Source organism: Leptosomus discolor, chromosome 8, assembly GCF_034619465.1.
Source record: "Leptosomus discolor isolate bLepDis1 chromosome 8, bLepDis1.hap2, whole genome shotgun sequence".
Lineage (NCBI taxonomy): Eukaryota > Metazoa > Chordata > Aves > Leptosomiformes > Leptosomidae > Leptosomus > Leptosomus discolor.
In genome coordinates this window covers 47192836-47207657 of record NC_141398.1, presented here as the reverse complement: position 1 = coordinate 47207657, position 14822 = coordinate 47192836, and the positions used below count along the sequence as shown (strand labels likewise).

General features: G+C 36.3%; 1 protein-coding gene across 1 annotated transcript in view; it reads right to left on the bottom strand.

Annotated features, from left to right (window-relative positions):
* The window catches only part of ITFG1 (integrin alpha FG-GAP repeat containing 1), an 89268-nt gene that overhangs the window by 43652 nt on the left and 30794 nt on the right, over positions 1 to 14822 (bottom strand). The window lies entirely within an intron of this gene.

Sequence of the window (14822 nt, the reverse complement as noted above, 5' to 3'; positions counted from 1 at the left end):
GCATCTAGAATTGCTCATTAATGACTACCACTGCAAGTCCTGATCATAACCAAACTTGACTTGCTAGAGAGGTGGTATGCCCCAGATCAGGAAAATTCCAGGGAATCCCTTTTTTTCCAGACTATGAAATCAAAGCTCATACTGTAATAAAATAATTCATTCTTTTACAATTGCCCCTTAGCCCATACAGTTGAGGAGCTTGGTATTAATATTTTAAGTGGATTTTGTAAAGTTGCTTGATGAAATCTCTTTAGTTAATACGCAAAAACTAGATCATTGCTAAAGTCACTGAATCCCTTATGAAGTTCCCAATATAGTACTGACCACAGCCTAAATGTTCTTTCATACGTTACCTGTACTATCAGGAACACTTTCTGAGCCTGCCAAACTGTATTTCTATGAAGCTGAACCTCCTTTTAGTGTGTATATCTGTATCTGTTCAGTTTTTTAGGTCCCTCTCTTATTACATAAGGAAGTCAGGAGTTGGAAAGTAGGGTTATAAGGGGTAGGAGTGATAAAAATATCAGACTTCCCCAAATATCTCCAAGTGATGAAGTCAGTCACCTTTATTGGCTTCCTACATCTCATCTGCCTCATGGATTATTTTACCTCACCACTAAACCCCTCCCAAATCACCACGGCAGCTCTGTTAGCAAGGATAGACTATTCAGGATGCTGAGCAGCCTAGGTGATAGAAAGCAAATAAGGTCACGTCCAAAGAGATGAGAAAGAAAACTACCACTGAGTAGAGAAATTAACATAGCAACTATTGAATTTGACCAGTCTGAAATCCCACCAACTTTTGCATCTGTTTGTTTCCCTTATGCATTGTTCAAGGAAAACCATTAAAACATGTTACTCTAATTTTTGCTTACATGAACTAGAATAAAATACTGTTTAGACTGCAGGCTTTTTCTAAACTTAAAATGGGACAAACTGTTTAATTTGCAAATTATAAACTATGGAAATATTGAAGGGTTTGCTGGAAGAGAATTAAGTTGCAGAGATGTGTTTTGTAAGTATAAAATTTAAATTTAAGCCCTCATCTTCTAATTGCATTTCTACAGAAGTTTCAATCTGAAATAATTTTAGAAGATTTTCAATAACACATGAGGACAAACCACCTTCAAGTACTAACTCTTTTCTTGCTCTTTGTTAGAAAGGGACAAGGATGCTCTCATTTTAAATTATGCTGTGGAGAGGAGGAGAACATAAAATGTTTGATTCTACTTAAATTGCAAACATTCATCTTGTTATGCTGATGTCCTGGTTTGGGCTAAATCAGAACTAATTCTGTTTTAGTGCTTTTAACTTTTCAGTTAAGTCTCCTCTAACTAACGGCACTTTCTGAAACAGCAGCACGTTTTTCCAGACAGTGACTGCTCCCAGCAGTGATAAGGCCTGGTGTTTATAGTTCATACCAAGGAATGGTATGCAGAGAGGCCCTTGCTTATACTTGTTCTTATGGCAACCAAGGTCACTGCTAAATCTTGCGCTCCATGTTGGGGTGCCAGCAGTGAAAAGGGTCGCACCTACAGGGAGGAGCGAACCGGACAGGTGACCCAAACCTGACCAACAGAGTATTCCATCCCATATACATCATATTCAGTATAAAGCTGAGAGATCACGAGGGTCTCGCTCTCTTCGTCTCTTCCTCTCTTCTTTGATGGCTGACATCTGAGGAGGACTGATCCGTGCATCCCTGAATCCAGTGCCTGAGTCCAGCTCCTGCATCCCATCCCTGTCTGCTGCCGAGTCCAGCCTGGGACTGCCCCAGTGCCAGCCCTGCGGTGTGGTGGTGACGTATTGTCATCAGGGTGGGGGGAGTTGGGTTCGGGATTGGTTTTGTATAGATTTGTACATATTGTATATATTTAATTTTTTCCTTATTCTTATTATTTATCTTTTCTTTTATTGTTATTGTTCCATTAAAGCTGTTTTAGTTTTCTTTTCCAAACCGTAAAGTCTCTCTCCCTTGTTCTCTCTCCTTTTCCCTTTTGGGAGGGGAGAGGGGTTAGTAGAGAGTGTCTGTCATTCGTTAGTGGCCGGCCCAGCCTCAAACCGTGACAGCTGATAACTCAGTTTGATAGTCTTGGTAATTACTGCTCAGTAATACTACAGTATATTGACAAAACCAATCTACGTAGCTTTGAAGAATAATGAAACTATAGGGCAGTAAGAAGGATGGAACTTTCACATAATTCGATATGAAGCCTCCACCTTGCAAACGCAAGTGTTCTAGATAAATTACAAGTTTAAGAGCAAGATTTGATTAAAATAATTCAGTACAGACAAAGAATGACTAGAAAGTAAATAAGCAAAGAACACACCTTTGCCCCTGCAACTGAATATAACATGATGCATACTCCACATTAGCAGGGCACAGTTTCTCCAGTTCCTTTGACCAGAACCTACGGGTCCATTTATGTACATTAGGTTCATGTTTTCAGTTGCAATTTCTCTTCAATTCCGTGTCACATATAATTAAGAATCCAATAGTTAAAAAATAAATTTGTAAGCTATGAGAAAAAGCTGTTGGAAATTTACAGGACAGTTTTAAGACAAAAGTTTATTTTTAAAATAAATTTTGTCAAGAAAAATCCTGAAGATGAGGAGTCTGAGGGGCCATTCTTAAGCCCACCTAGATCTCAAATTATTGCTATATCCACCCTCCAAAAGTTTTTCTGACAGAGATATCCATATTATGAATACTGGTTGTTTCTTGGGGTTTTTATTTTGGTTGTGTTTTTTTTTCCTCCCCAGTTCCTTAAATCTGTTAGTATTTTAAAATTAGTATTTTAATAAAATCCAATTTATATGGCTCTATAAAAATCTGGCTTTACAGTAGGACACCTTTATTTTGAAGTGATATAGGCTCTGAGGTTCAAGTAAAGGTGACCACATGGTGAGGTGATTGAGCATGCTGAGCTGTCTAAAAGCACTTCCATTTCCTTCCCTGCTCCTCAGAAGCCCATGGCTCCCATCAGCTGATTTACACAGAAATTACTTCCTGACAGGTATGTGTCGTTCTGAATGTTTAAAGTACAGCTGCAAGTATTTCACTTGTTATGTGCTTAACACACAGGAAAAGATTCTTTTTAAAAATTAAGTATTTATTTAGACATGATTAAGAATTAATATGTTTTCTATACTGTGAACGAGAATTGTGCCCATTACTGCTGACTAACACAATGGTCAAGAAGAACATAGCAAAACAAAGCTGGAACAATTAAAGCATCTAACCTTCCAATATACATTTGTAACATTTACAGTATACACGTTAATGGGCACTTTATACATCTACCTCACTGAAGAGCTTCACAACTGTTAGTGTTTTTCCATCCAAAAGAAAGGGTTAGGTACATATTCATACTGTAGAGCAGGCAAAACAATTTTTAAACTTAAAAGACAAAGTGGAGCACCAACACTGAGAACGTAGCTGGAAATCTGACATCAATGAAACAAGAATATCTTCTGAGTCGTAGCAGAATAGTTTAAGAAAACCCACAATTAATTAAATACTGTATTACAGAAAAGTAGCAATCAAAAGAAGGAAAGCCCAACATTCTCCATCTTTATCATACTATTATCTCATTTCTTCTCTAGTTTTTATTTCCAATGCACGTCTTATGATGTACAGATCCATCTTTTACTGTTGATGTTATCTGATCAAAAGCAATTTTCTGAAGAAAAATCAGAAATTGTCAGAAATGGTAACACACATTTTACATATTAACTGCAGCAGTTATTTTTAACAAAAATAAAAAAAGAATAAGGATAAAACACACCTTGAATATTGGCTAAAACTGTAGAATAAAGTATTTAAATGAAAATCTTGCATCAATCTGTTCAAAAAGCATGAGAAGAAAAAAAAAAAAACCTCCCTAAAAACCAGCCCTAAGCACAAAGCTCAAGCAGAATGTTTCACTATCCATTGCCTTTTTAAACTGTCCTCATCTGTAATAACTAGAAATACAATGTTTCCTGGATTTCTGAAGCTTTTTCAAAGGCACTATGTGAAACCAACAAATTGATATAGCACTTTTTCCAGTTTTGAAAGAAAATAATTTATTATTAATCCTTATGTGCTTCCCACCTTGGAAGCACCCACTGAAATACAAACCTTTGGCACAACTCCACTGATCTTGAAGACCACACAAAAAACTCCAGCAGCTGCTCACAGATGACCTCAATCTCATTAACAACAAACCTACCTTAGACCTACAATGCTAACTCTCCCCATCTTCATGCTTGGTTTCAATCTCAATTTAAATAAACATATTTCAATTTTAAACTTTAGCCTTGAATTTAATTCCCCCACAAAGGAGGAGGAAGACAGAATTTAAAAAGGAGTATCATTAGCACATTTGTACTAGCGCAATTAGGTATTCATAGGTGACAAAACATGCATTGGTGAAAATGGCTGGATGAACCCATCAGATCGGCTGAAATAAGGTGCACCAGTTTCAGATTAAAAAAAAACCCAAACCTTGCATAACATGTCTTAAATAATGTACTTCAGTCTAAGTCTACCTAGGAAATCTATTTCTGAAGATCCTCTGTAGTCCTCACTCAGCTCCTAGGGTTCACTAGTCTATCTTTCTACTACTGTATGAATTTTAAATAATCTCAGTCCAAATTGCTGAAAAATCACAACGTTATCCTTACTTGCAATTTCAATGTAATTTGTAACACTAGATGTGGCTAGACTTACTCTAGACTCTAGACCAAATGTCCTTTTCTAGCACTGTTCAACTTAAAGCATGTTTGACATACAAATGAAAATTCAGCTGTTAGCTAGCATGTTCTCAACACACTATTCTGGCTTGGCTGTGATACTAAAGAACTACATGGTTAATAAAGATCAAATTTTACAGTCAGTGGAAAAGGCTAGAAAAAGAACAGTCCCACATACTTATCAGCTGCAAATCTGTCCTTATGTCAAAATACATAAAAGACAAAATTGGCAGCCTTATGCCATCTAGGAATCCTGTGGGAATCATTACTTACAACCGCCTGTTCACTGTATTTCAAAGAAAAGCCATGGCTACAAAGCCTTCTTTTCCAACATTTTTCCCATGTCTGCAAAATGCTAGCAATCCAATCCAGAACAAGAGTAACCCAAAAGATACAGATTGTGCAGATCACTGGGAGCACATCTCATACAGAGAGACTGTATGAGGAAAAATTGCAGCTGAAGCTTTAACATTGATTGTGAATGCTCACACTTGCAAAAAAACACAGCTCAAATCTTTTCAATTTATTCTAAAAGTAAATATGAGTGGGAGAAGACAGAAAAAACCCCATAAATCAGATTAAGAACAACATAATGTTACCAGAAGGTGTTATATGTTCAAAATGCAATGCTAATGTACCATAGTATAGGCCATACTTTAAAAGGAATGCACATCTAGCAAACAAACAGTGTCTCAGCAGTTACTCTGAGAGATTCATTGACCCTGAGGTCCTAGCATCTCACTGAATTGCACATCTACATGTAGATTTGGTGCTGTCTGCTAATTTTTAATGGTGACACTAGCGTTTGTATAGTTTCAGCTCTGACAGTTAAGAAATTGGTGTAGCAGGTCTATTGGGTTTCAGCCCTTCCAATTTAAATCAACTGGATTATCACCTCACACTGGCATAGGCCTTTTGTGATGGGGGGTGTGAGTGTGTGTATGTGTGAAGGAACTTGGTCAATTCTGTCTGATAACTAACATATTACCTACATCTATCCATAATTAAAGAGAAATATATATAAAGTAACTAGGCTGTATAGGCAAATAGACAGCAGGCCCTACAACAGAGACAGAAGATAACCCTCCACTACCAAATTGTTCTTTTTTAAGAAAAGACTGCTAGTAAATTATGAAGTTCTTCCACAATTTAAGAAAAAGTGTTACATACCTAGTGAACATCTTCCCAAACCGAGATCTGAGATATGCTTTTAAAGCAAACATGCATATAATTTACTTAGCATGAGTAAGCATAGGCAAAAAATACTCAACTGAAATCTTCAAATACCGTTAAAAACATAGAAAAAGGTGTCAGAGTGGTATTTTGCAACCAAGTTCAAGGGTTATTAGATTAATCACACATGCTGGTATGATGTACTTTCCAACATGGGCTATGAAAGAAAAACAACCTGGGGGAATTACAAGTACCACAATCACTAAATTCAAAACTGCTTTTGTAATACAGCAGATGAAGTTGTAGTTATGAAGAGCAAAATAGCTTTTGATGTGTGTATGATCCAAATCTTTTTACTGTTAACAGCTATATAGTTCTGCTGCAGTGCAGTCTTTCTTCTGCCTTTTTTTTTTTTTTTGAAAACAAGAATTGATTCAACTTTTTGATAGACTGATTATTATGATTTATTACAATTGTATTAAATAAAAAAAAGTTGTTTTCTGGCAAATAGAAATAAGCTAACTATGCAGGCTAAGACAGTGAGTAGTCTAGCTTTCGTAATTCTGAACCTGCTGCTACATGAAAGCATGACACTTCATATACCATAAAGTCCCCATGCCTTGAGAACCTCCTGTTCTCTCTTGAGAATACACATAAGCTTAAGAACCTGCTTAAGCAAGTCCAGAGGAGGGCCATGAAGATGATCAGGGGGCTGGAGCACCTCCCGTACAAGGACAGGCTGAGGAAGTTGGGATTGCTCAGCCTGGAGAAGGCTCTGGGGAGACCTTAGAGTGGCCTCCCAGTACTTAAAGGGGGCCTGCAGGAAAGGGGAGGAGGGACTCTTTATCAGGGATTGCAGTGACAGGATGAGGGGTAACAGTTTCAAACTGAAAAAGGGGAGATTTAGATTAGATATTAGGAGGAAATTCTTCACTGTGAGGGTGGTGAGACAGTGGAACAAGATGCCCTGAGAAGCTGTGGCTGCCCCTCCCTGGCAGTGTTCAAGGCCAGGTTGGGATGGGGCTTTGAGCAACCTGGTCTAGTGGAAGGTATCCCTGCCCCTGGCAGGGGGGTTGGAACTAGATGGTCTTTAAGGTCCTTTCCAACCCAAAACATTCTAGATTCTATGATTCTAAACTAGCCATGGTCCCTGTATTATTGCAGACCTTCTGTTGGTGCAGTTTTCCCAGTTCCATTCAAAAGGATGAGAACAAAAATGTCCTCAACACAGTACAATAAAAGCCAAGAGGTTTTTCTCTGCTGTTGATTTAAAGTCCAAGTAAGTATACGGCATCTCTTGTTTAAGACATCCCAATGAAGCTTTATATGCTTTTTATTTCACCATACACATAGCTTGCTCACATCTCTCCATCATGGCTTTGCACAATTCTCATTGTCCTTTCTCATAAGCCTTTCATTTGAAGTTTTAAGGAATAGTAAGAAAATAAGGAGTAAAAAGCCCTGTTAAAACAATATCCTTCTGGGGCAGGCAAGACAACTACAACCAGTACAATTGAGTTTGATATTCAAATAAAATAAAGGTTTGTTTGAAAGCTGATTATCTTAAATTTATCTTCTGAAATAATAAAACGATTAGAATTCTTCTGTCACTCTCTGCCTTTAGGTGTTCAATGAGATGGTCATGACACAGACAATTAGAATAAATCACTAAGATAATTATGCATTATTAAAAGAATCAGTGTCAGCTGCTTTTAGAAAATGTGAATCACAACTTCAAAAAACAAATGCAAAGAGCTTTTACAGATGATTCAGAGTTCTGTGGACATTAAAGAAACCCTTATAACACTCTCCTTCACACTAACTCAACTCTAATTTTAAGTCCATCTACAGCCTTCCAAAGAATCCGTACTCACACCTCCACTGCAAGAAAAGCATTTAAACACAGTGTTCTAGCAAACTGCAAAAAGAGACTTCCAGGCTGCATCTGATCCAACAGTGCAGTCTTCTGTCTTAAATGGAAAGACTATAGCAAATGTACTAACTGGAATCCAAGCAGGAAAAAGAAGTTACATTAAATAGAAAATTATAACCCCCATGCACACTAAGCAAGTAGCAGCACTGAAATTGCTGTTGTAGTTTATGCTGAAAACTACTAGTTCCAACTATCTCATATTGTTAAAACAGAAACTACGAAGCCTGACTGTACAGCTTGGAACTAGCTAATGCTACACATTTGGAAAGCTCCTATGGCATTAAAACAAATGAAGGGGATAACGCTAATTAAAGAAAGCTACTTGTGTGACTAAATTTTGGCTTGAGAGTTCTTGTGATATTAACCATGAGCATTGTCAAAGAAAAATCCAGAGGATTCATCAAGAATGAATAAGCAAGTGGCACGTGCACAACTCCTAATTTTATTATTAGAAAGAAAGCAAACTAATTCTTAATATACAAGCCCCTTTGACAAAAATGAATATGAAGCAACATCAATTTTTTTTTCCAGGAGTTGGTAGCATTTGTCAGCAACATGTGAAAGGACTTGGCAAAATATGGGAAACATATTTCCACATCCAGAAATGGACACTGCTTTGGAACTACATTTAAAACTAAGTGGACAAAAATATCTCGCTATATTGAAGTAATAATAAAGACTTGGAGAGAAAGGAATAACAGAATTAGTGGTTATATTTTTGAGGGAGTCAAGAATGCATATAAAGTTACTTAAGAGCACTGAGTAACACATGTCATCTAAGGCTGCAACTCCAGCCAGCCTCAGCCCATCACACAGCACTCTCACAGCTGTCAGGACATGCCAAAATGCTTTAAAATATTTTGCTCTTGCAAAATTACACAATTTAATCCCAAATACATCTTTATTACATGACTTACCCCATGCAAATGCAGGGAAAACAAGAACTGTATTGGAAAAAAGTATCTGTTGCATTTTCGATACTACCATTGGTACAATTGTACCCAGCTACAATTTAGTGGTGAGGGGATGGGAAACAGTTCAGAAATGTGGGATTTCTGTGGATGTCATAGCAGGACAGATGCCTTAAGGATCAGGAAATGTATCATTTTAAACAGCAAAAGGAACAATATGAGATGCTGGTATACACTAAACGACTGTGATAGGGACAAACATTAAAGATGAGATGGACAAAAAAAAAAAAAAAAATCTCCCAAAGAAGTCAACGATGAATTTGAAAGAATAAGCCCATTGTATTCAAAAGTTTGCTAGGCTGACTTTACAAAATTTCTTCCACTTAATGTCTGTCCTATTCTCAGACCATACCGTGACTGCAAAAATGAATGGTGAAGCTACTAAGGCAGTCAGATGGGGTGCAATCTATAGAGCAACATGATCTATTTATAAAAAACATGAATTTACACTTTTTTTTGGTTGGTGGGTTTTTTTGTTTGGTTGTTTTTTTTTCCTTAAAAGAACTAAAAAGGAGTACTACTCATAGCTATGGCCTCTATACCAGATCTTGTTCTAGAAAGAACTGTCAAAAATAACAGAAATCTAAAAAATAGGACTAATATTAAAATGAAAAGGTATCACTGAACAGTATTGCTAGTTACCAATTAACAAGACAGATTTAGCTTCTAAATACACTTTTACAGACTCAAATCACAAGTGCCGATTACCTTGCTATGTCTCTATGCACTGCTGTTTCAGATGAACTGAAGTACATCTGTTACTAAAACAGCTTCTTTCTTATCTAAAGTCACTCAGAATTCTTTATATCATGAACTTTTATATCTTTTTCACCCAAACTGATCACAGTAAGAACAGCTTTCCTCATATGCAGAGTGTTTCAAACACAGAAGTATTGTCTACCTGCATCTTAAGGTTCTTAGAGAATTCTTTTACTGACTACAGGAACACTAGTATATTTTCACAATGCAGTGCTCAAAAGACAATTGCTTTATAAAGATGTTATTTACTCAAATGCACCACTAAAATTTCCCTTTGATACATAAGCTACTACATCTGAGGATGCAACATTCTGACGAGAAGGAAAAAACTAAAGAAATTCAGATGCTAAAAATGAAGTTGATAGACAAAAGGAAAAGCTACAAAATTGAAATGCAACTGCAGGCAGAAAAGCAGTGCATTTAAGATATCATCAGCTGCAGGATAATCAAAGTCTACTTTAAACAAAAATCTTTCAACAAAATGTATTTTGCAGAGTGCAATGAATGGCTTAAAAAAACGCCTAAGGTTAGGCACTCTGTTATCCTGTTTAAACATAATCAACTGACAATAAGAAGGTATCATTTCCTACAAGAAAAATGATAATTTCTACTGTATGTCATACAAGTAGTTAACATACATGAAACAGTTCAATTACTTGGTAGGGAGAAGAATGGAGAAGATTGTCGTAGGATTACTCGTTGGGTAACAGGATTTTAAATATGAGAAAAATTTGAGTTCAGGCACCCAAAAGACTTGGATAGAACTTTAACAATCCAAATTCATGCTTTGTCAAAAAGTAAGCAAGTTAGTATAGTAGGAATAAACACAGACGTCAAACTAGGGAAGACTGCAAAGATAAAGACAAGCAGCTAAGAAAACAAATATTGAGTAAGAGATAAAGAACTTAGGTGGAGTTGGCTAAATGTTAACTTGAGAAAGCAAGAGTTGTGTTGTATTTACTCTTCAGGACGCTGTCAACAGTATGATCAAGTTTGATTTCGAAAAGCTGTTTCTTACTTTCTTTATGTACAAGCCACAACAAATGTATTTGCCTAAACTAAGCAAAATCAGTGACTGATTAATCAAACTTTCACATTCTTAGATCAGGTATCACAAAGGATGATTTATCAATCTCCTCTATCCAACTGAACCAATCATAGTTGAATAGCAATTATAACATTAATTTCCCATAAAAATGAATTAATGGACTGTATAAACAGCACAATAGTCTATGCTAATTGCTTCGGGGTCACTACTTTAAAGACCATTTCATTAATCTTCAAAGTAACAAGAAAATAGCAGGTTTATGTGCCCAAAATATGGTTCACATTCATCTTGTTACTAAAAAAAAAATTAAAAAAATCTGCAGTTTTCAGAGCATCCCACTGAAATCCTTAAATTTCTTTAACAAATACAAAATTTTCCACTATTTTAAGTGACAATTATTGAAATTCTTTATAATTGCAAATATTTATCAGGATTCTAGCCAATATCTATGATTTCCCCTAAAGACAGTACAAGCAGATCTTATAAAAATCTTCTGCTAGCACAGAGATAACAGCAATGGAGGATTAATCATTTTTGCTATAGCAACCACTGCACTGCAATTACCATAGTGACATGAGAAGAATAGAAGTAGTAATAATGAAGAGCTCTTACTTGTTTGGAGCAATGTGTCAGCCAAATAAGTGAGAATTCTCTACTGCCCAGCTCTGCTCACCTTAATCAATTGAAATGCCATTTGTAATAAATATGTCACAAAGCATTTCTGATGTATTTTTAAAAGGGCAGTAAAAATTTGTCAATTTTTCCCTGTCCTTTGGTTAGGTTAATGTACAAATCATTGCTATCACATAACAAAGGGGAGTGCTAATTATTTTAGAGGTTCCAATTTAGATGAACTCTAAGGTCTATTACATTACTATATTGAGATACATATATACACCTGCTTTTGCATATTTTTCCATTAAAATACACACACACACATATATACAGAAATGTACTAGACCTTACAGATACATATATATATAGATGCATACAAACATACATTTATGTATCTTTCTCATGAAAAAAAAATCTATTTTTATTATTTGAGTACTTCAGGAACACTTGGTGCTAAGAATACACTAACATCTGTGGCAGTTTCTCATGAGTCACCTAATTGCTGTTTTTTCCAACTCCACTTATGTAAATAGTTTCTACTTCACAGCTGTTGTTCAACCTGCTTAGTTTAACAAAGGAAACCTTACCCAAAATTAGTTGCCTTTGGAGGATCTCAGTCAGGATCTTACTCAAAGCTCCCCGCTTCGAATAAAACTTTTAGAAGCAGGAAATAAAGTTAGGCAACGTCACCTTTTGAAACAGTACATGTTTTGCTAATATGTAGGTGTGATCAATAAATCAGAATCTTGGATTCCAGAAGTGCAACAGAGTACAAATAGAAAGGCGGGTGTACATGAGGAAGGCAGCACCACACCTGACAGTCCCAAGCTCACGTGTGGACCTGACATCATTCCAGAGTCTAATATGCACAAGGTTAAGTAAATGAGACACAGCAGAGAGTGAAAGCACAGAGAAACCTGGAATCCTTTGAGACCTTTAGCGAATGGCAAGTCTGCATGTCAGCTAAGAGGTAGAGAAAATGTCAAGAAAGGAGCGGAAAATAGAGGCTGGGAACACAGAAATAAGAATGTAACAGGCTTGTGACTGTATATTGCACACATTTGTAGTCACAGCACCTGTATCCCAGTGCGAACAGGGCAGATGCCTGCAATATGCCCAGAGCAGAGCGAGCACGCCATGGTATGTCCTGCTTAGTGTGCCGCACACAGCTGGGCAAAAGCTACTCAGGTAGAAGGTAGCGCAATCTTCTCATGCATCTCATTGTACGTTTTCATTGCGCTACTTTGATTTGTTGTGCAATGAAACCTCTTTCAGGCCTCATTACAGATAGCCAAATTATGATTCCAAACTGCAAACCATTATACCTTAACTTCCTTTTGACTTACGACAATCATCATTTCATCATTTTTGAGATGGAAAACTGAAAAAAAGAGATGTTGAAGTCTGACAAACCATTTCTAGTACGGCATTTTCTTTAACTTTAGCTCACTACAAGTAGAATCTGTATGATAAATGCCTACCTTCTGAAGTCTCTAAACACATGCAGACATAACACAGTGGGTAAATGTAGTCATTCTGATACAGTGTTATTCCAGTAATGTGAGATTTTTACCTCTTTATTGCTAGACTGGTGTGGAACAAAAAACACTGGAATGAAAATGAACATGAGCAGAACTCAACTAAGATCCTCCTTTGCATTAAATGGTGTGGGTTTTTTTTTTTTTTTTTTTTCCCTCCTACCAATTACTGTATAGCCACTCTTACACTGTTTCACTCTAGGTAGGATTTTTGCATGGTAGTAGGGTATTACTCAACTTTCTCCAGACTGCATTTCACAAAGAACACGGAATTTAGAATAATATCCCTTCATTACCTATACACATTGTTTTAGTACCATGTTCACTTCAATATTCTCTAAAAATTTGTTCCATGAGAAAATAACTATTTGTTGTCTTAATTATTTTAAATTAATGCTGGGAAGATGAAAAAAAAAATAAATGATGCACTACTCTATTTCCTACCCACTGTAACAACAGAAGCAAATTAATTAAGGTTGTAATAGTACTCAAACATAACTATGATTTAAAATTCATTAAGTATTTCAGTAGAGGAACAAAGTTCAGTGACAACTATCAAGACACACACGTACATTTATAGCAATCTCTTCACTTGCTTAGGAAAATCATTGGGCAGAAAGACCATTAAACAATTTCCTGTCCTTCACCCTGGATGAACCTGAGTGATCTGGAATGAAGACAGAGATGACAGATAGTGTGTATGCAGCTGTTCGGGAAGAGAAAGCAAGACCCTCATACTGCAAGATCTGTGCTGGGTGTTCTCTCTTAGAGATGAAATAGCTGAGATCTTTCAGAATAACTAGTTTCAAAAATTCAGCTTCTGAAAAGCCAACATCTCCTCCCATAGATACTTGCCTCTGTCTACTTTGCTGTATATACTTGCCCTCTACATTCATTTGCATGCATTTCTTAAGTCCCTGCACACATTTCTCCAATTATATTCATCCTTACTAGAAAGACTGCTCCAGTATTGCCTCACACTAGTGCTTTGCTTATGAATTTGATGATCATTAGCAGAGCAGGGTATTAAATAACTGGTGATGAAACTCCAAAACAGCAGCCCCCCGCAGCTATGCCAGCTATACCAGCCATTGTCTTTCATGACCTCGGCTGTACCAAAACCACACAGTGTACTGCACTGCTGTATTACCACGCATTCAATTTATTCATATTTTCAAACTTTTAACCGTAGCATTTGAACAGTTCCACTTCTCTTTGCAAAGACATACCAGGGTTTATTAAAATTCCATTAATTATGATAAGCTTCTAGAATTATGGTATATCATTTGGGCTCATTAGCTACCTAACATAGAGATAAAAATTATCCTGCATAAAGATCACTTTCCACATTGCAATCTTTAAGAAAAAAAAAAAAAAAAGAAACCCCACAGATTTCTACTTAGTATCCATTAAGACACATTATTCAGAACATCAGCTTGGAAAATGGTTACAAAAACCAAAGACATTTATTTATTTTTTTAAATTGCAAAACCTGTAGTATTCTATTCTTTCCTTCAGACATTATATACACAAGTGTTTTGTATTGGTAGATAAACAGTAAAAGATTTTACAGGAACTTTTACAAATATTTTCTAAAACACGTTAAACACTTCACAGAAGAACCTACAGCATTGTTCAGCTTCTACCTTATTCTATTTACTATAGATCTGTAAAGCTATCCATAGTTGCTAGAGAAGGATCTGAGGATAATTAACTACCCAGCAGAGGTGTCTTCTAGTTACACTTCAGTAAAGAACTTTGCTAGAACTCTTAAGGATACTTCTAAGTGGCAGCGTAGAGCATGAGAATTTGACTCTGTGTCTAATACAGAATCTGACTTTTAATTTAAAAAATTGTCATTTTCTTTAAAACAGATTTTAAACCAAAATGATGTGACAAGGCTACCATTTGCCAACATTTAAAGACAGGCTTGGTCTCATAATTAATAAGCATTGGTATAAATATAGTAAATTAGTTCTGTAAGAAATTATTTACATTCAATAGGGTCAGCAGAATCAGGCCTGTAGCCCTTTCCCTCAGGTTGCAAA